The sequence below is a fragment of the Pristiophorus japonicus genome, chromosome 9 (assembly GCF_044704955.1).
Source record: "Pristiophorus japonicus isolate sPriJap1 chromosome 9, sPriJap1.hap1, whole genome shotgun sequence".
Taxonomy (NCBI): Eukaryota; Metazoa; Chordata; class Chondrichthyes; family Pristiophoridae; genus Pristiophorus; species Pristiophorus japonicus.
In genome coordinates, this window is record NC_091985.1 from 209900250 (window position 1) to 209925471 (window position 25222).

Below are 25222 nucleotides of genomic sequence, written 5' to 3' on the forward strand. Positions count from 1 at the left end.
GCCTTCTGTGGTAGAGAATTCCACAGTTCACCACCCTCCAAGTGAAAAAATTTCTCCTCATCTCGGTCCTAAATTTCCTACCCCGTATCCTGAAACCTCCTTGTTCTTGACTTCCCAGCCAGGAGAAACATCCTCCCCACATCCAGTCTGTCCAACCCAGTCAGAATTTTATATGTTTCAATGAGATCCCCCCTCATTCTTCTAAACTCTAGTGAATTCAGGCCTAGTCGACCCAATCTCTCCTCATACGACAGTCCTGCCATCCCACAAATCAGTCTGGTGAAATTTCGCTGCACTCCCTCTAGGCAAGTATACCCTTAGGTAAGGAGACCAAAACTGCACACAATACTCCAGGTGCGGTCTCACCAAGGCCCTGTATAACTGTAGTAAAACATCTTTGCTCCTGTACTCAAATCCTCTTGCAATGAAGGCCAACATATCATTTGCTTTCCTAACTGCTTGCTGCACCTGCTTGTTTGCTTTCAATGACTGGTGTACAAGGATACCTAGGTCCCTCTGTACATCAACACTTCCCAAGTCATAACCATTTAAATAATACATTGTCCTTATGTTTTTCCTACCGAAGTGGATAACTTCACATTTATCCATGTTATATTGCATCTGCCTTGTGTTTGCCCACTTACTCATCCTATCTAAATCGCCTCGTAGCGTCTTTGCATCCTCCTCACAACTCACAATCCCATCTAGTTTTGTGTCGTCAGAAAACTTGAAAATATTACATTTGGTTCCCTCATCCAAATCATTTATATATATATATTGTGAATAGCTGGGGTCCAAGCACTGATCCCTGTGGTACCCCACTAGTCACTACCCACCACCCCAAAAAATACCTGTTTATTCCTACTCTGTTTCCTGTCAGTTAACCAATTTTCAATCCATGCCAATACATTACCCCCAATCCTATGTACTTTAATTTTGCACACTAACCTCTTGGGCCCAAGTTTCCACACGATAAAAAAACGGGCGCCCCTCCGAGCTGGGCGCCCGTTTTTCGCGCCTAAAACAGCGCCTAAAAAAAACCTCGCGATTCTGGAGCGTTCTGCAGCTCCTTGTCTGCCTGGTGCGGCGCCCAGGGGGGCGGAGCCTACACTCGCGCCGATTTTATAAGTGGGAGGGGGCGGGTACTATTTAAATTAGTTTTTTTCCTGCCGGCAACGCTGCGCGTGCGCGTTGCAGCGTTCGCGCATGCTCAGTGTGAAAAAAACATTGGCACGCGGCCATTTTTGTAGTTCTTTGTAGCTGTTTAATTTTTCAACATTTTTTTAATAAAAGCACATTGCCATCAGCACATCAGCATTTGCAGCCTTCTCACTGTCTCCTTCCCCCCCCCCCCCGCGCGGGAAAAACGGGCGCTTCCTACCCCCCGCGGGAAGAACGGGCGCCTACCCCCCCCCCGCGGGAAAGAACGGGTGCCTCACCCCTCCGCGGGAAAGAACGGGCGCCTCTTCTCCCCTCTCCCCCCCGCGGACAGAACGGGTGCCTCCCCCCCACCGCGGGAAAGAACGGGCGCCTCACCCCCCCGCGGGAAAGAACGGGCGCCCCCTCTCCCCTCCCCCCCCGTGGGCAGAACGGGCGCCTCCCCCCCCCCCCCCGTGGGAAAGAACGGGTACCTCCTCTCCCCTCCCCCGCGGGCAGAACGGGCGCCTCCCCCCCCCTCCCCCGCGGGAAGAACGGGCGCCTCAGGCTGACTGCAGAATTCTCTGTGCCTGAAGCACTTTCACACAGGTAGGAAGATGGTTTATTTAATCTTTTCTTTGCTTATAAATGTTTATTCAGGTTGGATTTATTTGTATAATATTTGTAGAAGTATAAATAAGGATTTATTGTAGAATTTAATGAGTTCCCTTCCCCCCCCCCACCTCGTTCTGGACGCCTAATTTGTAACCTGCGCCTGATTTTTTAATGTGTAGAACAGGTTTTTTCAGTTCTACAAAAATCTTCACTTGCTCCATTCTACTTTAGTTTGGAGTACGTTTTCACTGTGGAAACTTTGAAATCAGGCGTCAGTGGCCGGACACGCCCCCTTTTGAAGAAAAAATTCTGTTCCAAAGTAGAACTGTTCTACCTGACTAGAACTGCAGAAAAAAAAATGTGGAGAATTGCGATTTCTAAGATAGTCCGTTCTCCACCAGTTGCTCCTAAAAATCAGGTGCAAATCATGTGGAAACATGGGCCCCTTATGTGGGACTTTATCAAAGGCCTTCTGAAAATCCAAATACACTACATCCACTGGTTCTCCCTTATCTATTATATCAGTTACATCTTCAAAAAAACTCCAGTAGGTTTGTCAAATGTCATTTTCCTTTCATAAATCTATGTTGACTTTGTTTAATCCCGTTGATATTATTTAAGTGTGCCGTTATCACATCCTTTATAATAGACTCTAGCATTTTTGCTACTACTGATGTCAGGCTAACCGGTCTGTAGTTCCCCGTTTTCTCTCTCCCTCCTTTTTTAAATAGTGGGGTTACATTTGACATCCTCCAATCTGCAGGAACTGATCCATAATCTGTAGAATTTTGGAAGATGACAACCAATTTAGTACTCTGGGATACAGATCATCAGGCCCTGGGGATTTATCTGCCTTCAGTCCCATTAGTTTCTCCAGCACTATTTTCTTACTAATAATCATTTCCATTAATTCCACTTGCTCACTGGACCCTTGGTTCCCTAGCATTTCTGGGAGGTTATTTGTGTCTTCTTCCGTGAAAACAGAACCGAAGTATTTATTTAATTGTTCTGCCATTTCCTTGTTTCCCATTACAAATTCTCCTGTTTCTGTCTGTAAAGGACCTACATTTGTCTTCACTAATCTTGTTTTTTACGTACTTGTAGAAACTTTTGCAGACATGTTTTTATGTTCCTTGCAAGTTTCCTCTCATACTCTATTTTTCTCCACTTAATCAATCTCTTGGTCCTCATCTTTTGTTTCTTACCATCTCCTTTTGCCTCGCACCATCATCCCTTTTGTTTCTTAATCTCTTCTGCCTTCCACCCTATCACAGACCTTCCCTTTTGTTCTTTCCTCCCCTCCCCCCTATCCTTGCTTCAAATCCTGTTACAGCTCTAACTTTTTCCAGTTCTGATGAAGGATTAACAAAATGTTAACACTGTTTCTCTCTCCACAGACGCTGCTAAGTTTTTCCGGCATTTTTTATTTTTATTTAAACATAAGCATGTCCCTGACAACGGAGGCAGCACGAGCCTGGAGCAGTTGGAGGGAGTTTTGAACCTGGAACAGCTGGAGGGAGTTTTGAACCTGGAACAGCAGGAGGGAGTTTTGAACCTGGAGCAGCACGAGGGAGTTTTGACCCTGGAGCAGCTGGAAGCAGCTCGCGTCTGGAGCCAACACAGGTCCTGTCAAGGGGACGAAATGAGAAATTAAAAAGTAATAAAATTAGGACATTACAAGGATGGAGATTGGTTCTTCCAATATTAATTGAATCACTGGACAGGGAATCTTAAAGAAAGCTAACAACTGATTTAATTTGCTTCAATTGCTGAGTTTCTAATTTTAACTTAATTTATAATTATGGTATATATTATTTTTGTTTAATTATAATTAATCTTTATTATAGTGATTTTACTATTGTATACTCCTTATTGTATTATTTACAATGTAATTTGAATTTCTTTTTTTAAAGTGTTTTTGCCTGTCTATCTGCTGCACATTTTGGCTGCCGCTTTGGACCCGAGCCATTTACCTCTTTTTACACTTCCTTCTTATGCTTTTTCTCTCTTTCCCTCAATGGTCAATATCCAATATGCTGTAAAATTGTTGTGAAGCACCTTGGGATGTTTTACTACGTTAAAGGCGCTATATAAATAAAAGTTATTATTTCAGGTACAGCACGGATTAGATGTAGAGTAAAGATCCCTCTACACTGTCCCATCAAACACTCCCAGGGCAGGTACAACATGTGTTAGATACAGAGTAAAGCTCCCTCTACAATGTCCCATCAAATACTCGCAGGGCAGTGTCGAGGGAATTTTACTGACATTCATCACCTCGATGAGCACAAAAATTCACCGAAAGGAGGTAACACAAACCCAACAGCTGCTCCACAACAGAAATACTGAGGGACAGAGTGTTTGGGACAATGACATTTCTCACTCAATAAGGTATAAATTGATCCTGTACCTCTCCTCATTAATCCTGGGCTCCACACGGGTTGAATCCTGCTCCTGTTTCCCTTCCTGTCACAGCACTGAGCTAAACCCAGGCCATAATGAGCAGGGCTCAGGGAGGTTGGTTGCTGGGCACTATAGTGATGTCATAAAGTAGGGCCATTCAGCCCAGTGGGTCCTATCCTTGTCCCTTTAAAGGTGGAGAGCTGGGACATCCTGTCTCAACACACATTCCCCCTGTTCATACTGAGAATCCCCGGGGAAGGCCCAAGGCCCAGAGTGTGGAACACAACCAAGGGAGAAAAAGGAGAGAAGGGGAGGTAAGCCAAGGACTAGGGAGTGAGGGACACCAAGCTTCAGGTTTAGAGCCTGTAAACTTCAGGAGGGCAGACCGAGTTCAGTAGTTTCAGGATCCAGGGAGAGAACAAGGAGCAGATGGGGAGACAGGTGTGGATTCCAGCACAGTGAGGATGTAGGGGGAGGGAGATTGTGTAGGGCCATGTATTAGGGATATAGGAGGGACAAGAGAGGAAAGGTCAGAGGAGCAATTACTGCAGCAGTGTCCATAAATAGTGAGAGAGAAGGTGGGGATGAGAGTGGACCATGGACAGTCTGTTAAACTGTCTGTGTGCTGTGACCAGCTTTCCTTCTGTTAAAAATAGCCTCCTGTAGCCCATTAAATTCCACCAATGTCCTTTGGTCTAGTCTCTCTTTGTAAAACATCGGCTGTTATTAAAGCTTCTTATTCTGACTCACTCACAGAGAGAAATGAGCTGCAGAACTGGCCACACTATCAGCTTTAAGGAGACATTTCCATTTGGAGATCGGATTGCCCATTGAGTTTGACTAAATTGATGTTAAAGTAACAATGCTGCTTTGCCCCGTGACAATAACACATCAGAATATTTCCCACAGGTTAAAATCCAATATTACAGGGACTCACTGCCCTGGATGGTTGAAGTGGACCCTGTCATATAATCGAATTTTCTGTCCTGTCATCTTGTAGATTCATCTTTTAGAATGTTGTGGGAACTCAGTTTTCAGATGGGATTTAATGACCGACTGAATCCTGCCAGATAGGGAGCAGATGATCAGCCTCTCCTAGTATCGATGAGTTTCCAGCTGGGATGAGGAACTGAACTCATTCCCACACTCCCATTTCCATGGTTTCTCCGTAGTGTCGGTGTCCTCATGTTTCTCCAGGTTCAATATCCAAAGGCTGATGAAATACAGGTCCCAATGAATATATTGACTGTTAGATGTTGATGGGATGTTTGGTTTGAGCTTCCCGTCTGTAAATCCTCCCTGTCTCGGCTATATTACAACAATTGTACATTCCTGTCTGGCGTAAAAATAAAAAAGGGAAGGTGGCTCAACCGTGGCTATCTAGGGAAATCAGGGATAGTATTAAAGCCAAGGAAGTGGCATACAAATTGGCCAGAAATAGCAGCGAACCTGGGGACTGGGAGAAATTTAGAACTCAGCAGAGGAGGACAAAGGGTTTGATTATGGCAGAGAAAATGGAGTACGAGAAGAAGCTTGCAGGGAACATTAAGGCGGATTGCAAAAGTTTCTATAGGTATTTAAAGAGAAAAAGGTTAGTAAAGACAAACGTAGGTCCCCTGCAGTCAGAATCAGGGGAAGTCATCACGGAGAACAAAGAAATGGCAGACCAATTGAACAAGTACTTTGGTTCAGTATTCACTCAGGAGGACACAAACAACCTTCCGGATATAAAAGGGGTCAGAGGGTCTAGTAAGGAGGAGGAACTGAGGGAAATCTTTATTAGTCGGGAAATTGTGTTGGGGAAATTGATGGGATTGAAGGCCGATAAATCCCCACGGCCTGATGGACTGCATCCCAGAGTACTTAAGGAGGTGGCCTTGGAAATAGCGGATGCATTGACAGTCATTTTCCAACATTCCATTGACTCTGGATCTGTTCCTATCGAGTGGAGGGTAGCCAATGTAACCCCACTTTTTAAAAAAGGAGGGAGAGAGAAAGCAGGGAATTATAGACCGGTCAGCCTGACCTCAGTAGTGGGTAAAATGATGGAATCAATTATTAAGGATGTCATAGCAGTGCATTTGGAAAATGGTGACATGATAGGTCCAAGTCAGCATGGATTTGTGAAAGGGAGATCATGCTTGACAAATCTTCTGGAATTTTTTGAGGATGTTTCCAGTAAAGTGGACAAAGGAGAACCAGTTGATGTGGTATATTTGGACTTTCAGAAGGCTTTCGACAAGGTCCCACACAGGAGATTAATGTGCAAAGTTAAAGCACATGGGATTGGGGGTAGTGTGCTGACGTGGATTGAGAACTGGTTGTCAGACAGGAAGCAAAGAGTAGGAGTAAATGGGTACTTTTCAGAATGGCAGGCAGTGACTAGTGGGGTACCGCAAGGTTCTGTGTTGGGGCCCCAGCTGTTTACATTGTACATTAATGATTTAGACGAGGGGATTAAATGTAGTATCTCCAAATTTGCGGATGACACTAAGTTGGGTGGCAGTGTGAGCTGCGAGGAGGATGCTATGAGGCTGCAGAGTGACTTGGATAGGTTAGGCGAGTGGGCAAATGCGTGGCAGATGAAGTATAATGTGGATAAATGTGAGGTTATCCACTTTGGTCGTAAAAACAGAGAGACAGACTATTATCTGAATGGTGACAGATTAGGAAGGGGGAAGGTGCAGCGAGACCTGGGTGTCATGGTACATCAGTCATTGAAGGTTGGCATGCAGGTACAGCAGGCGGTTAAGAAAGCAAATGGCATGTTGGCCTTCATAGCGAGGGGATTTGAGTACAGGGGCAGGGAGGTGTTGCTACAGTTGTATAGGGCCTTGGTGAGGCCACACCTGGAGTATTGTGTACAGTTTTGGTCTCCTAACTTGAGGAAGGACGTTCTTGCTATTGAGGGAGTGCAGCGAAGATTCACCAGACTGATTCCCGGGATGGTGGGACTGACCTATCAAGAAAGACTGGATCAACTGGGCTTGTATTCACTGGAGTTCAGAAGCTTGAGAGGGGACCTCATAGAAACGTTTAAAATTCTGATGGGTTTGGACAGGTTGGATGCAGGAAGAATGTTCCCAATGTTGCGGAAGTCCAGAACCAGGGGTCACAGTCTAAGGATAAGGGGTAAGCCATTTAGGACCGAGATGAGGAGAAACTTCTTCACCCAGAGAGTGGTGAACCTGTGGAATTCTCTACCACAGAAAGTAGTTGAGGCCAATTCACTAAATATATTCAAAAGAGAGTTAGATGAAGTCCTTACTACTCGGGGGATCAAGGGGTATGGCGAGAAAGCAGGAATGGGGTACTGAAGTTTCATGTTCAGCCATGAACTCATTGAATGGTGGTGCAGGCTAGAAGGGCTGAATGGCCTGCTCCTGCACCTATTTTCTATATACTGCTTTTCTGGTCTGCAACCGTTCAAGAAAGTGGCTCACCATCACTTTCTCAAGAACAGTTAGGTATGGGCAATAAATGATGGCCTTGCCAGCGCTGCCCACATACCAGGAATTTTTTTTAAAGTAAGGAAGAAACCAGTCAGGATTGGAAAACTATTGACAAAGAATTCAAGGGGTTCTTCCATTTGGGATCGTTATTTATTTTGTCCACTCAAGGAGTTAGATAACAGACTTTCACCTGCAAATATAGAGCTGGATTATTGGGCCGTGATGTGTTTACTTTTGTTGAGTACATTTGCTGAGTGGATTTAAATTGAAAACCAGGTTTGCAGGCATGATTCTCTGTCCACACATCGAAAGTGAGAGAGATGCTGTGGGGCACACGCTAAGTCCAGTAGCTGGAAGTGATTACAGACTGGGTTTTGTGTTTAGTGACCCCAGGCGTGTTACCGATACCATCCCTGGATACCAAGGCTAGGAGAGGCACTCTGAAAGGTATGGAGATCTGGGACTTGTCCATGAGAGAAATGAAAGATATGAGAACTGAAATGATCTAGAGTTAGAAAGGAGAAAAGGTCCAAAAATGGAACAGTCTGTAACAGGACACCAATTAGTCTCCTCTTATCTTGGAGATGTCAAGGACATGACACATTGTGTTTGAAACAAAGCTGATTTATTTGAAAGATATCAAAACACAAAATCCAGCCCAGTTATTGGGGTTATCAGCAGAAACAAACCCCAACTGTCAGAATGAACATGGTGGTTCAGTCCTGGATGTGATTGTTGGGTCAAGAGAACGGCCTCTCCCCAGTGTGAACTCACTGGAGTGTCAGAAGGTTAGATGACTGATTGAATCCTTTCCCACACACACAGCAGGTGAACAGCCTCTCCCAGTGTGAACTTGTTGGTGTCTCAGCAGGTTGGATGAGGTAGTGAATCCCTTCCCACAATCAGGGCAGATGAATGGCCTCTCCCCAGTGTGAACTCGCATGTGCCTCAGCAGTTGGGATGACTGAGTGAATCCTTTCCCACAATCAGGGCAGATGAATGGCATCTCCCCAGTGTGAACTCGCGTGTGCCTCAGCAGTTGGGATGACTGAGTGAATCCTTTCCCACACACAGAGCAAGTGAACGGCCACTCCCCAGTGTGAGTATGTTAGTGTGTCAGCAGATCATTTTTTATTTTAAAACTCTTCTCACAGTCAGAACATTTAAAAGGTCTCTCCCCAGTGTGAACTCGCTGGTGTGGCAGCAGGATGGATGAACGACTGAATCTCTTCCCACATACGGAGCAGGTGAACGGTCTCTCCCTAGTGTGAGTGCGTTGGTGATTCATCAGCTCATTTGTGCTTTTAAAGCTCTTCTCACAGTCAGAACATTTAAAAGGTCTCTCATCAGTGTGAAATCGCTGGTGTGTCAGCAGGTTGGATGAGTGAGTGAATCCCTTCCCACACTCTGAGCAGGTGAACGGCCTCTCTCCAGTGTGAACTCGCTGGTGTGTCAGCAGATTGGATGAGTGAGTGAATCCCTTCTCACACACTGAGCAGGTGAACGGCCTCTCTCCAGTGTGAGTGCGTTGATGATTCAGCAGATCCCTTGTGCTTTTAAAGCTCTTCTCACAGCCAGAACATTTCAAAGGTCTCTTATTGGTGTGAGTAAGTTGGTGAGACATGAGGTGGGATAACTGAGTGAATCCCTTCCCCCACACGGAGCAGGTGAATGGCTGCTCCCCAGTGTGGATTCGCTTGTGCACTGTGAGGTGGGATGACACAGTGAATCCCTTCCCACACACTGAGCAGGTGAACGGCCTCTCCCCGGTGTGAACTCGCTGGTGTTCCGTGAGCGTGGATGACTGCCTGAATCTCATTCCACAGTGAGAGCAACTGAACGATCTCTCATCAGTGTGAATCTGCTAGTGTCTCACCAGGTGGTATGACTGAGTGAATCCCTTCCCACACACGGAGCAGGTGAATGGCCTCTCCCCAGTGTGAACTCGCTGGTGATTCAGCAAAGTGGATGACTGAGTGAATCCCTTCCCACAGTCCCCACATTCCCACGGTTTCTCCATGGTGCAGGTGTCCTTGTGTCTCTCCAGGTTGGACGATCAGTTGAAGCCTCGTCCACACACAGAACACGTTTACAGTTTCTCCCCGCTGTGAATGGTGCGATGTTTTTTCAGGCTGTGTAACTGGTTAAAGCTCTTTCCACAGTCAGTGCATTGGAACATTCTCACTCGGGTGTGTGTGTCTTGGTGCTGTTCCAGTCACACTGATCTTTGAAATCTTTTTCCACAAACAGAACAAACATTTCTCCTTCCACTTTCACGGTCCGATGATATTCAGGTTGCAATGAATCGAGTGACTGTCACATCTTGATGTGATGTTTGGTTTGAGTTTCCCGTCTGTATATCCTCCCCTTCTAATACCCTGTAAAAGGAGTTTACAAAAGTCATCACTGTAAGTACAGGATAGAAAGTTGGAACAGACAATTCTAATATTTATGGAACATTCTTTCCTCTCATGTTCCCCCAAACATGTGGTCCAATCAAACAAAAAGCAGAAAAAATAAGCAACAAAGTCACAACAATAGCAAAGAGAACCTTCCCAACGAAACCATGGTGTTGTTACCAGTGTCTATGACACACTCTGTATGCTGAGACGGAACATATGAAGTGTACCAATGGACACCGCATTCTCCAGGGCCACTCAGACAAGACCGCGGAAGATAGGCAGGCAGCCAGAGCAACCACCCACCATGGGTCCCCCGGCCATCCTGGACCTACAAATTGCTGTTTTAGCCAGGCCCAAGGGCAGGTACAGGAGAAGAACCAGCAGCTTGTTCACATTGATGAGGCCATTCAAATGTTCCGACTGTGGGAAGAGCTTTAAAAGGTCCAGGAAACTGAAGGGACACTAGCGAGTTCACTGAAAGGACACTGGGGAGAGGCCGTTCACCTGCTCCGAATGTGGGAAAGGATTCACTGAGTCATACACGCTGAAGACACCAACTTGTTCACACTGATGAGAGACCCTTTAAATGTTCTGACTGTGGGAAAGCTTTAAAAGCTCCGTGGAGCTGAAGAGACGTGAGCTCATTCACACTGGTGAGAGGCTGTTCACCTGCTCCGTGTGTGGGAAGGGATTCACTCAGTCATCCACCCTCCTGTCACACCAGTCTGTTCACACTGACGAGAGACCCTTTAAATGTTCTGACTGTGGGCAGTGCTTTAAAAGCTCTAAGAGCCTTAAGAGACACCGGCGTGTTCACACTGATCATAGAATCCTACAGCACAGAAGGAGGAGCTTCGGCCCTTCATGTCTGTGCTGCCATTTTGAAAGAGCTGTCCAATTTAGTCCCCTACCCCAGCTTTATCCCCATAACCCTACAATCTAGTCCTCTTCAAGTACATGCTCAATTGCTGTTTGAAAGTTCCTATGGAACCTGATTCCACCATCCTTTCAGATGGTGCATTCCAGACCTTAACATCCCTCTGTGTGAAAATATTTCCCCGCTAGTTCTTGTGGCAATTATTTTAAATCTGTCACCTTTGGTTACTGACCCTTTTGCCAGAGGAAACAGTTTCTCCCTACTTGCTCTATCATAACCCCTCCTAACTTTGAATACCTCTATTAGGTCTCACCTTAATCTTATCTGCTCGAAGGGGAACAATCCCAGCTTCTCCTACTCTCCACATAACTGAAGTCCACCATCCCTGGTAACATCGTGGTAAAGCTCCTCTGTACCCTCTCCAAGGCCTTGTCATCCTTCCTAAAGTGTGGTGTCCAGAACTGTACACAAGTCTCCAGCTGAGGCTAAAACCATGCAGCCATACAGAGCCCTGGTTAGAAACATAGAAAATAGGTGCAGGAGTAGGCCATTTGGCCCTTCGAGCCTGCACCATCATTCAATAAGATCATAGCTGATCATTCACCTCAGTAACCCTTTCCTGCTTTCTCTCCATACCCCTTGATCTCTTTAGCCATGAGGGCCACATCTAAGTCCCTCTTGAATATATCTAACGAACTGGCATCAACAACTCTCTGTGGTAGAGAATTCCACAGGTTCACAATTCTCTGAGTGAAGAAGTTTCTCCTCATCTCGGTCCTAAATGGTTTACCCCTTATCCTTAGACTGTGATCCTTGGTTCTGGACTTCCCCAACATCGGGAACATTCTTCCTGCATCTAACCTGTCCAGTCCAGTCAGAATTTTATATGTTTCTATGAGATCCCCTCTCATTCTTCTAAACTCCAGTGAATACAGGCCCAATCGATCCAGTCTCTCCTCATATGTCAGTCCTGTCATCCGGGGAATCAGTCTGCAGAACCTTCGCTGCACTCCCTCAATAGCAAGAACGTCCTTCCTCAGATTAGGAGACCAAAACTGAACACAATATTCCAGGTGAGACCTCACTCACCAAGGCCCTGTACAACTGCAGTAAGACCTCCCTGCTCCTATACTCAAATCACCTATGAAGGCCAACATGCCATTTGCCTTCTTCACCATCTGCTGTACCTGCATGCCAACTTTCAATGACTAATGCACCTCCCCCTTTCCTAATCTGCCGCCATTCAGATCATATTCTGCCTTCATGTTTTTGCCACCAAAATGGATAACCTCAAATTTATCCACATTATACTGCATCTGCTATGCATTTGCTCACTCACCTAACCTGTCCAAGTCACCCTGCAGCATCTTAGCATCCTCCTCACATCTCACACAGCTTAGTGTCATCTGCAAACTTGGAGATACTACACTCAATTCCTTCATCTAAATCATTGATGTATACTGTAAATAGCTGGGGCCCCAGCACTGAGCCCTGCGACACCCCACTAATCACTGCCTGCCAAAATGAAAAGGACTTGTTTATCCCGACTCTCTACTTCCTGTCTGCCAACCAGTTCTCTATCCATGTCAATACATTATCCCCAATACCATGTGCTTTAATTTTGCACACCAATCTCTTGTGTGGGACCTTGTCAAAAGCCTTTTGAACGTCCAAATACACCACATCCACTGGTTCGCCTTGTCCACTCTACTAGTTACATCCTCAAAAAATTCCAAAAGATTTGTCAAGCATGATTTCCCTTTCATAAATCCATGCTGACTTGGACCGATCCTGTCACTGCTTTCCAAATGCACTGCTATTTCATCCTTAATAATTGATTCCAACATTTTCTCCATCACCGAAGTCAGGCTAACTGATCTATAATTACTCCCTTTCTCTCACACTCCCTTTTTAAAAAGTGGTGTTACATTAGCTACCCTCCAGTCCATAGGAACCAATCCAGAGTCGATAGACTGTTGAAAAATGATCACCAATGCATTCACTAATTCTAGGGCCACTTCCTTAAGTACTCTGGGATGCAGGCACTGGAGATTTATCAGCCTTCAATCCCATCAATTTCCCTAACACAATTTCCAGACGAAATAAGTATTTCCTTCAGTTCCTACTTCTCACCAGACCCTCGGTCCTCTAGTATCTCCGGAAGATTATTTGTGTCTTCCTTCGTGAAGACAGAACCAAAGTATTTGTTCAATTGGTCTGCCATTTCTTTGTTCCCCATTATAAATTCACCTGATTCTGACTGCAAGGAACCTTCGTTTGTCTTCACTAATCTTTTTCTCTTCACATATCTATAGAAGCTTTTGCAGTCAGATTTTATGTTCCCAGCAAGCTTCCTCTCAAACAATTTTACCCCTCCTAATTAGACCCTTTGTCCTCCTCTGCTGAATTATAAAATTCTCCCAGTCCTCAGGTTTGCAGCTTTTTCTGGCCAATTTATATGCCTCTTCCTTGGAATTAACACTATCCTTAATTTTCCTTGTTTGCCACGGTTGAGCCACCTTCCCCATTTTATTTTTACTCCAGACAGGGATGTACAATTGTTGAAGTTCATCCATGTGATCTTTAAATGTTTGCCATTGCCTATCCGCCGTCAACCCCTTAAGTATCATTCGCCAGTCTATTCTAGCCAATTCACGTCTCATACCATCGAAGTTAGAGAGTCGGAATAAACGGGTCCTTTTCAGAATGGCAGGCAGTGACTAGTGGAGTGCCGCAGGGCTCAGTGCTGGGACCCCGGCTCTTTACAATATACATTAACGATTTAGATGAAGGAATTGAGTGTAATAACTCAGAGTTTGCGGGTGACACTAAGCTGGGTGGCGGTGTGAGCTGTGAGGAGGACGGTAAGAGGCTGCAGGGTGACTTGGACAGGTTAGGTGAGTGGGCAAATGCATGGCAGATGCAGTATAATGTGGATAAATGTGAGGTTATCCATTTTGGGGGCAAAAACACGAAGGCAGAATATTATCTGGATGGCGGCAGATTGGGAAAAGGGGAGGTGCAACGAGACCTGGGTGTCATGGTTCATCAGTCACTGAAAGTGGGCATGCAGGTACAGCAGGCGGTGAAGAAGGCAAATGGCATGTTGGCCTTCATAGCTAGGGGATTTGAGTATAGGAGCAGGGAAGTCTTACTGCAATTGTACAGGGCCTTAATGAGGCCTCGCCTGGAATATTGTGTACAGTTTTGGTCTCCTAATCTGAGGAAGGACGTTTTTGCTGTTGAGGGAGTGCAGCGAAGGTTCACCAGACTGATTCCAGGGATGGCTGGACTGTCATATGAGGAGAGACTGGATCAACTGGGCCTTTATTCACTGGAGTTTAGAAGGATGAGAGGGGACAGATCCTGACGGGACTGGACAGGTTAGATGCGGGAAGAATATTCCCGATGTTGGGGAAGTCCAGAACCAGGGGACATAGTCTTAGGATAAGGGGTAGGCCATTTAGGACTGAGATGAGGAGAAACTTCTTCATTCAGAGAGTTGTTAACCTATGGAATTCCCTGCCGCAGAGAGTTGTTGATGCCAGTTCATTGGATATATTCAAGAGGGAGTTAGCTATGGCCCTTACGGCTAAGGGGATCAAAGGGTATGGAGAGAAAGCAGGAAAGGGGTACTGAAGGAATGATCAGCCATGATCTTATTGAATGGCGGTGGAGGCTCGAAAGGCCTACTCCTACATTTATTTTCTATGTTTCTATGTTACCTTTCCTTAAGTTCAGGACCTTAGTTTCTGAATTAACTGTGTCACTCTCTATCTTAATAAAGAATTCTACCATATTATGATCACACTTTCCCAAGGGGCCTCGCACAACAAGATTGCTAATTAGTCCTTTCTCATTACACATCACCCAGTCTAGGATGGCCAGCCCTCTAGTTGGTTCCTCGACATATTGGTCTAGAGAACCATCCCTAATACACTCCAGGAAATCCTCCTCCACCGTATTGCTACCAGTTTAGTTTGCCCAATCTATATGTAGATTAAAGTCGCCCATGATAACTGCTGTACCTTTATTGCACGCATCCCTAATTTCTTGTTTAATGCTGGCCCCAACCTTACTTCTACTGTTTGCTGGTCTGTACACAACTTCCACTAGCGTTTTCTGTCCTTTGCTATTCCGCAGCTCCACCCATACAGATTCTTCATCATCCAAGCTAATGTCTTTCCTTACTATTGCGTTAACTTTCTCTTTACCAGCAAAGCTATCCCACCACCTTTTCCTTTCTGTCTATCCTTCCTAAATGTTGAATACCCCTGGATGTTGAGTTCCCAGCCATGGTCACCCTGGAGCCATGTCTCCGTGATGCCAATTATATCATATTCATTAATTTCTGCCTGTGCAGTTAATTCATCCTCCTTATCACGAATACTCCTCGCATTGAGGCACAGATCCTTCAGGCTTGTCTTTTTAACACACTTTGCCCCTTTAGAATTTTGCTGTAATGTGGCCCTTTTTGATTTTTGCCTTGGGTTTCTCTGCCCTCCACTTTTACTTTTCTTCTTTCTATCTTTTGCTTCTGCCCCCATTCTACTTCCCTCTATCTCCCTGCATAGGTTCCCATCCCCCTGCCATATTAGTTTAACCCCTCCCCAACAGCACTAGCAAACACTCCCCCAAGGACATTGGTTCCGGTCTTGCTCAGGTGCAGACCATCCTGTTTGTACTGGTCCCACCTCCCCCAGAAACCGGTTCCAATGTCCCAGGAATTTGAATCCCTCCCTTCTGCACCACTCCTCAAGCCACATACTCATCTTCGCTATCCTGCGATTCCTACTCTGACTAGCATGTGTCACTGGTAGCAATCCTGAGATTACTACCTTTGAGGTCCTACTTTTTAATTTAATTCCTAGCTCCTTCACCTTGTAGGACCTCATCCCGCTTTTTACCTGTATCGTTGGTACCTATATGCACCACGACAACTGGCTGTTCAACCTCCCCCTCCAAAATGTCCTGCAACCGCTCCGAGACATCCTTGACCCTTGCACCAGGGAGGCAACATTCTATCCTGGAGTCTCAATTGCAGCCGCAGAAATGTCTATCTATTCCCCTTACAATAGAATCCTCTACCACTATAGCTCTCCCACTCTTTTTCCTGCCCTCCTGTGCAGCAGAGCCACCCACGGTGCCTTGGACTTGGCTGCTGCTGCCCTCCCTTGATGAGTCGCCCGCCCAGCAGTACCCAAAACGGTGTATCTGATTTGGAGGGGGATGACCGCAGGGGACCCCGGCACTATCTTCCTTCCACTGCTCTTCCTGTTGGTCTCCCATTCCCTATCTGTCTGTGTCACCTTTACCTGCAGTAAGACCAACTCACTAAACGTGCTATTCACGGCATCCTCAGCATCGTGGATGCTCCAGAGTGAATCCAGGTGATGCTAGATCAATTGTTAAATCTGAGATTGATAATTTATTTTTTGAAAACCATTATGGGATATGAACCAAAGATGGGTGTGTAGAGTTAGGTCGCAGATCAGCCCTGATCTCATTGAATGATCGAACAGGCTTGAGGGGCTGAATAGCCTACTCCTGTCCTATGATCCTAACTAGTGATTTGTAAATGTTTAGTGTAACTTCCTTGCTTTTGTATTCAATGGCTCTATTTGTAAAGCCAAGTACCTCATATGCTTTTTGAACTGCCTTACCAACTTGTCGTTGCACTTTCAACGATTTGTGAATATGCACCCTCAGGTCCCTCTGTCTTGCACCCCCTCAAAATTTTGCCAGTTAGATTATACTGTTATCCATGTTGTTTCTCCAAAAGTGCATCACTTCACACTTATCCGCATTTTATTGCATCTGCCATGTGTCTGACCATTTCACCATTCTGTCTATGTCCTCCTGACGTCTGCTACTATCATGCTCACGATTTACAATGTTGCCAAGTTTTGTTTCATCCGTAAACTTCAAAATTGTACACCCAAACCCAAGTCCAGGTCATTTATATATCACAGATAGATAGATTTTTAACCAATAAGGGAATTAAGGGTTACGGGGACCGGCCGGATAAGTGGAGCTGAGTCCACGGCCAGATCAGCCATGATCTTATTGAATGGCGGAGCAGGCTCGAGGGGCTAGATGGCCTACTCCTGTTCCTAATTCTTATGTTCTTATAACAAGAAAAGCGATGGTGCTAATACGAACCCCTGGGAACCCCACCACATGCTTCCCTCCAGTCAGAAACATATCCATTCAGCCTCCGATACATTAGCCAATTATATACTCAAATTACCAGAATCCCTTTAATTCCCTGTGCTTCTATTTTCCGATTAACTCACTTATGTGGTACTTCATCAAATGCCTTTTGAAAGTCCATAGACACAACATCTACTGCACTATCTTCATCAACTTGAGACTCATAGAATCATGGAAAATTACAGCATGGAAGGAGGCCATTTCAGCCCATTGTGTCCACGTTGGCTGACCAAGAGCTATCCAGCTCTTGGTCCGTTGCCTTGTAGGTTACAGTGTTAATTCCTGGATTCTTTTACTTCAATCTGGTTCAGTAAAATTACTGAGTCGAATACCTCTTGTGCTTTGAACAAAGCAGTCTTTATTACCGGACAGTAAGACCTATCAGACAGAAGATATACTCTCTGGATAGAGCGTACACACTCCCTACGGATAGGTGAAGTTACATCGTAAAGCGTTAACAGTTATACAGTTTTGAAATCAGATAACAAAATACAATTAGATTGACAGTCTAACTCAGCCACTCATTAGTCAATCTATATGAGATGTTCTTCTTGAAAGCTCAAGTATTGCCTCCAAATGTTTCAATCTAATGGTGTGACTATTTACTGAGACCTTGCAATTCTGCAGATGTATTTCATGTTACAATTATATATTATTGGCAGGATTAGTGACTTGAAACCTTGAGACAGACTGTTAGCTATGCTGATGTTGCACTATTTGCAATCTGACATTCTCCCAGCTATTCTTCCATGGCTTATACATTTTCATATATCCCGTTTACTTTACTGTCCTTAATTCCATATATTCCGTTCAGATATCCACATCCCCCCTTTTATCATTCTATGATAACATTTAGGATCATTCTATGAGTATTGCATTGTTGAGTAGTTCTCTAGTTTGTTGGATCATAACCCGGGAACCCTTGATCACAAGAGGGTCTGCTAACCTTGTCATTGCTTTACAGCAGAGGTTAAGGCAACCAACAATCAAACAGCAGGTAATTATTATGATGAGAACAATTGCCCCATGTATTAGATAGGATCTCCAAGATCCACCCAGAAACCAATCAAACCTGCTAAGTTCTTTTGCTGGTGTGGATAACTTTTTCACCTCCCTCCTTATGTGATCGGCAAGGTGGGTTATGTTTTCTGAACTATCAGGAATGTAAGTGCAACATTCAGATCCTATCAGGGCACACGTTCCCCCTTTCTCAGCTAACAGGTAATCGAGGGCCATTCGGTTTTGTAATGCTACGGTCCTTATCGCTACCATTTCAGCTGTGATGCCCTCCAGAGCCTCAGCAGTGCGGTTAGCTACCTGTTCCAATATCGTTTCTTTGAATCCATCTAACAGTCTCAGTTAGGGTCAGGGGAACGGTGCGCAAAGGAATTCCCCCTTTAGAATGTATAGGGATATGTGAACACACCCAGCATCTAGTGAAGTGCCCTTTTTCCGCATAAACGTAAGACATATACAAAAAGGTGTTTACATGGAGCCTTTGTCTTCCTTCCCGTGCACCAAAACTGTCATATATCAACACTATTATGCAGACAGTAGCATACAGACACAGTCTCATCTTATAAATAGTCCAATTATTTAGCTGATAAAAAGAGTTCTGTTTTCACATTTCCCATCAGGTCTCTGTCAGTGTATTTGGCTGTCTGACAGGTAAGAGTTCAAACTGATCCTCCTTCAACTGCCTTGTTCAGCTATAGGGAGGAGGAGATCTGGAACAGAAACAGGAATTAGACTAACCAGCAAGATTTGTTTAAATGGTGATGAGCTTGCAGTGGTGCAGGTGAACCCAGGCACTTTTCCCCTCAACCTTGGCTGCAGTGGGGGTAGTGAGTGACACCTAAAAAGGCCCCTCCTATTGTGGCTCTAATCCCTTCCGAATCCATACTTCCCTGGTGCCACGAGGGACAATTCGGGTAAAACTGAGAGGTCGAGGTGAGCATCTTGAACCTGGTTGTGAACTAGTCGCAGAGCCTGAGTCAGAGAAAGAACATAGGTGGTCATCAGTCTAGCTGAGATCTCATATCTAGGAACAATTTCCCTCATTAACACCTTAACAACAGTCTGAGTCTTAATGTCCAGGTTAGGGTAGGCTTCAATCCATCTGCTAAACACATCGACTATTACTAACACATATCTGTAACACTGAACTTTTTGCAACTCAATGTAGTTCAACTGAAATGTCTCAAAGGGACCTTCGGGTAGGGGCGTTTTATCCCAATCACAGGGGACTCCCTTCCCTGGAATATGTTGCTGGCCAACCAGGCAACGACTACTGATGTTCTGGGTGAGCGCCTGGAGTTTAGGGTGCCACCAAGTAGCCAAAAGTGTATCACTTGTTGCCCTTGCTCCACAATGAGTAGCAAAATGCAGACATTCTATAACCCATGAGGCCAACTCGTCAGACATGCAAGTCTGTTCCGCGGGAGTGGTCCAGAGTTTAGAAACATTGTCATAAGTACATGCATAATATTTCCACAACAGTTTATCTTTTTCAGGAGCGTCCCCCTGTGCTTTTATAACATCTTGGATGGTTGGCATTGGTTTTTCCGAGGCTAACTTATCCTTCGCAGGATTTTTAGTCTGACTCATAATTTTGGGCACTACCATCTGTTGGTCACGAGAGGCCTGTTTGGCCTCTTGGTCAGGACAACGATTCCCTATATCAACCAGAGAATTTCCGGTAGGTTGGGCGGTACATTTGACAATGGCAATGCGTTTGGGGAACATGAGGGCTTGCAACAAATCAGATACTAACTGTTTATGAGATATCTCATTCCCCTGTGAGGTTAGGAATCCCCTATTTTTCCATAATTGTCCGAAATCATGCGCCACCCCAAAGGCATACCTAGAGTCGGTATAGATATTGACTTTGAGATCTTTGGCCAAGATACAGGCTTGGGTGAGGGCGAATAGTTCAGCTTGTTGAGCAGAATAGGCGGTTTCAAAGCAGCAGATTCCAAGACCTGATTCTCCTGGTTTACTATGGCGTATCCTGAGATTCGTGTATCTTCTGGATTAATAGAAGTACTTCCGTGAACAAACATAAACAATCATGACTGGGTTCTTCCTCATCTTGGGGTGGCTCAGTAAGAAAACAGGCCGGATTAATTGCAGTATAGTGCCAAAAAGTCAGTTTAGGATTGCCTGTGATTTCAGTGGGTTCTGTCGGATTGCCCTGCACTGAGATCTCAATCGGATCAATGGGAGTATAACCCACTTGGGAGGGGTTCTCTGCCCACACATGAGGATCCACATAGTCAGGTATGCCGGAGCCAGTATGATGCTGTAGAGTCGTTAAGACCTTCTCGGGGTCCCCATGAAATTGGACTGTTCGGCCATGTTTTACAATTTGCACATCCCGGCTGGTAGGGTCAGCCTCATCTATGGCCTTGCGTACCATAACTCCCAAATCTTTAGCATGGTGAGGGGCTAATACTTCACGAGCAATATGCGGTGCCATTGTTAGGGGCTGTTTCCACAGATTCTTATCCACTTCCACAAAATCTGCCTCTCTTTCCAGTCCAGTCACTCTAGCCCTTAATAGAATTCCCTTCACTTCCCCTTCGTGATCCTGATAAAAGTTCTGCAGGTCCTGATTCTTTCCACTGGGATCGTATGCTAGGGTCACGTGATAGGGTGCCTGCGGCAGGTCCAGAAACCACCACTGAGGGGTTCTAGTGGTATAATACTGCCGCTTAAGGGTTTCCTGTTTTACAATAATCCCGTTATCTCCACACTCCAAATGCAACTGGAATTTGCAAAGGAGGTCTCTAGCCATCAAGTTACAGTCCAGATTGGTGGTGATAACAACTCGATGTTCCACCGATTCTTCCTGGTAACCCATTTTAACCGGTTCTGACACTGGGAATGTCGAGATTTGTCCCAGGAATCCTGAAAGTTCATGTGTTTCAGTAGAAGCAGGGAGTTTAAGCTTTGATTGTACAGAAGACATGAAGGCTCCCGTATCTATCAAAAAGGGTTGCCACTCATTCAGAATGGGTTCGTCGTCCGGGGAGGATCCCTGCACAATCAAGCTGCGTAGTCAATCGGGGGACAATTGACCAAAGGGGTTGTTCTGGGAGAAGTTAGTGTAAGATCCTCCTCTCCCCCCTTGCCCCCTCCTCTTCCTCCTCTTCCTTTTCCATGCTGACGGTAGGGGCAATTTTTATTCCAATGTCCTTCCTGCCCACAATTAAAACAGTCAATTCCTCTTATCCAGTCCCGGCCTCTTCCCATACCATGCCGGGGACAATAGGGAGGTTTATTAGCAGGGCTCGGGCCGTTTGGTTGTTTAGTATAACCGTATCCTTGCTTATCCATCCAATCCTGTATGCCACACTACGGTTCTATTGATCCTTCCTCCCGAGATGGCTCTTCCTTTCTAGTCACGTATTTAGTCTTGACCCGGGTTGGGGGCGCACCTCCCCCCTCCCCTTTCTTTTTCTGCCAATAATATCTAACTGCCCTTTCCATCTGTCCGGATAGCGTGAGCAATCAAATAGTTGTTTGAAGATCACAGACATCTATAGAGAGGTGGTCTGCAGCTTGTTGTGCATCAGAGTTTGGCATTGGTCTGACAGGGAATTGGTGTCGGGACTTTGGGATCTTGGAAATCATTTCTAGGCCGGAGGATGTTTCAGAGCTGTCTGACTGCTTGACAGTTCTGCGTCTCGATCGGCGGGGGTGTTTGCTATGTCTTTCACAACTTGGACTGGTAGGTTGACTAGAAGATTTACGGGACTGTTTGTGATGTTGAGATATAGTTCTGCCCTTTCGAGTGTGAGATCTGGTCCTTTCGGCTATATTGCCTGTGAACTGGGGATCCGAATCGCTATCAGAGGATGAGGAGTCAGTTTGGGTTTGTTGCTTTGGTGATATGTGGTTGTTCCTAACTCTTTTTACTGGAGTGTTAGGTGGAGGGTGTTGGGAAGAGGACTGGAGCAAGAGGCCAGGGGGTGCGGGAGGCGCCGCTGGGCGCTGAGTCAGTGGCCACTCATCAATTTCATCATCAGCCTCGGTTAACACAAAGCCAGCCATTTTAACTTGTAGTTGATCAATACCTTTCTCAGAGGTCCCAGAGGATCTCTTAGCAAGTTTCTCGTGCGCACATTCATTCTTTTTTTTTTTTAAAAGACGTCTACAGTTTTAACATGTGTTCCCTCTGTCAATGCAAGTCCTAATTTAATAGCATTTGTTTGCCAACTCGATAGAAGTGATGCATCTTTTAATTTCTGACAATAATGTCGCCAGGTTGCAATTAAATTTTTTTATCCCCTTTTCCTCGTCCCCTTCTCCAAATTAATCCCTGTGCTTTTTTTTTACCTCTACGCTTCTAGTGTCACTTAGAGGCCACTGGTCATCCCCTAATAATTTGTTCAGGGCTCCTGATAATTTTCTAAAGTCTTCAGCTCTTTCAGGGAATTCCTCACATAGCTTTTGTAGCGGATTATCCGCATCCGTGGTTTTATCTAACTGATTACCCATTTTCACACTGCCCCTCGTATTACTGTGTCGCTACGCGTTCGTGTCATCATGCAATTTAAACAAACTTAAAAATAGACACAGACTTTACAGAACTAACACGGACTTTAACTAACTCCAAATAACCAAACTTTACTAATGCTAACACTTACCCGCATCGCCGCACGGTCCGCGTCGCCGCACGATCTCAATACTAAACTACCACGTCGCCTCGCAGTTCACGTCGCCGCGCAATCCACGTTGCCTCGCAGTTCACGTCGCCACGCGATCTGCGTCGACCCGTGGCTCGCGTCGCCGCGCGAGTTAAGATACTTTAACTTTAAAAGGTAAACAAGGACTTCTAACACGTACCCGCGTCGCCGCGCGGTTCGCGTCGCCGCGCAATTTACAAAATAGACAAAGACTTCTAACACTTACCCGCATCGCCGCACGGTCCGCATCGCCGCGCGATCTCAATACTAAACTTTACTTAAAACTCTAAACACTTTAAGACTTACAGACTTACTGCCATTAGCACTGACTTTCGCGATTCGCGTTGCTGCGCCTCTGCGTCACTACGCGTCGGCGTCACTGCGCGTTTACGTCACCGCGCATCTACGTCACTGCGCGTTGACGTCACTGCGCGTTCGCTTCACTGCGCGTTTACGTCACTGCGCGTTCGCTTCGGCCCTTCTCCTCTCGGCCGCGCGTTCGCGTCGGCCCTACCTTCCGAGTTGCTGCGGGTTTTTTTTTTAAATTCAATCAGAGCCTAGACGGGCCAAGTGATATACAAGGTCGACGTCGTACCTGAGTTGAACACCTATCTTCTATTTAAATCCCCATTTTATTCCCTGTGAGCCTAATTTTCTAATTTTGATTTCTTATGAGCCTCAATTAATTTCTTTCAGTTTCCAAATTTCCCTATCCTTTGACGTTACTGCGCAGTTTAAATTCAATCAGTCAATGAAAGCCCTAATTTAATGGAGTTTTTCTGCCAATTGGACAGGAGTGATTTTATCTTTTTCATAATTTAAAATCTCAGAACATTTTTTTTCTTTCAGCACCTATTTAGTACGTTACTTATTTTTATAACTAGAGAGAAGTCTGGCACGTAGGCTGTGGACTGCTTTTCGTTATCTCAATTGTTCCAGCCTCAAGGTCGTGTTATTTAATATAATTTTTTTTTTAAATCCTTTTGAATCCATCTCAGTTGTTTTGCTGTGCCTTCTCTGAATGTTTTCTTTCAACAAGTTTTTCTCTTTTTTTTTAACCACCGGGACCATGTAATTTTTTCTTTTTTTTCAACAAACCTATCCTTTGGGCATTTCCTGGCTCCGTAACTTATCATCCGAATATACGTAATTCAATAAGGTTCACACTCTTAAACTTCCCACATACAGGACAACACTACGAAGGGTTAAAACAAACTTTCATTCTGTTTGCGATAAAACAAACCACAACTCCCCGGCTTTTTTTTTTTACAGTAAAAGTCACAGAAGCATTTCTCATTTAAACAGACATTCACAAGAGTCTCTTTTCTTTCCTATTAATTTTTTTTTTTTTGGATCCATGATTGATCATCTATCCCTATCTAGCTCTAACTATCTTTCCAAGTCGCCGCTTGGTTTGCGTCATTGCGCAATTTCCCTATCTCTATCCCTATTCTAAGTTTGAAAGGTATTCACCAGATTGTCCTGGATCTCGTTCAGACACTACCTGAGAACCAGCGAGTGGCTAAACTTTCCTCAGACTTTTGAAACCGGGGGAAACTGGAGCAGTATTGAAATCATACTCACTCCAGTGGCCATTTTCCCCTCGTCTCATCCAAGGCTAGTCTGGCTCTTAATTCGCAAGTTTTCGGCAGTCGTCCGTTGAGATCCCACTTCTGACACCAAATGTTAATTCCTGGATTCTTTTACTTCAATCTGGTTCAGTAAAATTACTGAGTCGAATACCTCTTGTGCTTTGAACAAAGCAGTCTTTATTACCGGACAGTAAGACCTATCAGACAGAAGATATACTCTCTGGATAGAGCGTACACACTCCCTACGGATAGGTGAAGTTACATCGTAAAGCGTTAACAGTTATACAGTTTTGAAATCAGATAACAAAATACAATTAGATTGACAGTCTAACTCAGCCACTCATTAGTCAATCTATATGAGATGTTCTTCTTGAAAGCTCAAGTATTGCCTCCAAATGTTTCAATCTAATGGTGTGACTATTTACTGAGACCTTGCAATTCTGCAGATGTATTTCATGTTACAATTATATATTATTGGCAGGATTAGTGACTTGAAACCTTGAGACAGACTGTTAGCTATGCTGATGTTGCACTATTTGCAAATTGACATTCTCCAAGCTATTCTTCCATGGCTTATACATTTTCATATATCCCGTTTACTTTACTGTCCTTAATTCCATATATTCCGTTCAGATATCCACAACAGCACTTCAAGTGCACATCCAAGCAATTTTAAAAATGTGGTGAGGGTTCCTGCCTCTTCCACCCTTTCAGGCAGTGAGTTTTAGACCGCCACCACCCTCTGGGTGAAGACATGTCCCCTCATATCTCCTTTAAACCTTCCCCCAATTACTTTAAATCTATGCCTCCTGGTTGTTGCCCCCTCTGCTGACGGAAACAG

The 25222-nt window shown here is 45.0% G+C and overlaps 2 pseudogenes; one reads left to right on the top strand and one right to left on the bottom strand.

Annotated features, from left to right (window-relative positions):
* LOC139274102 (zinc finger protein 585A-like) overlaps positions 1-25222 on the top strand; it is a 76307-nt pseudogene that overhangs the window by 12702 nt on the left and 38383 nt on the right.
* Positions 8372-9758, bottom strand: LOC139273574 (zinc finger protein 271-like; annotated as a pseudogene).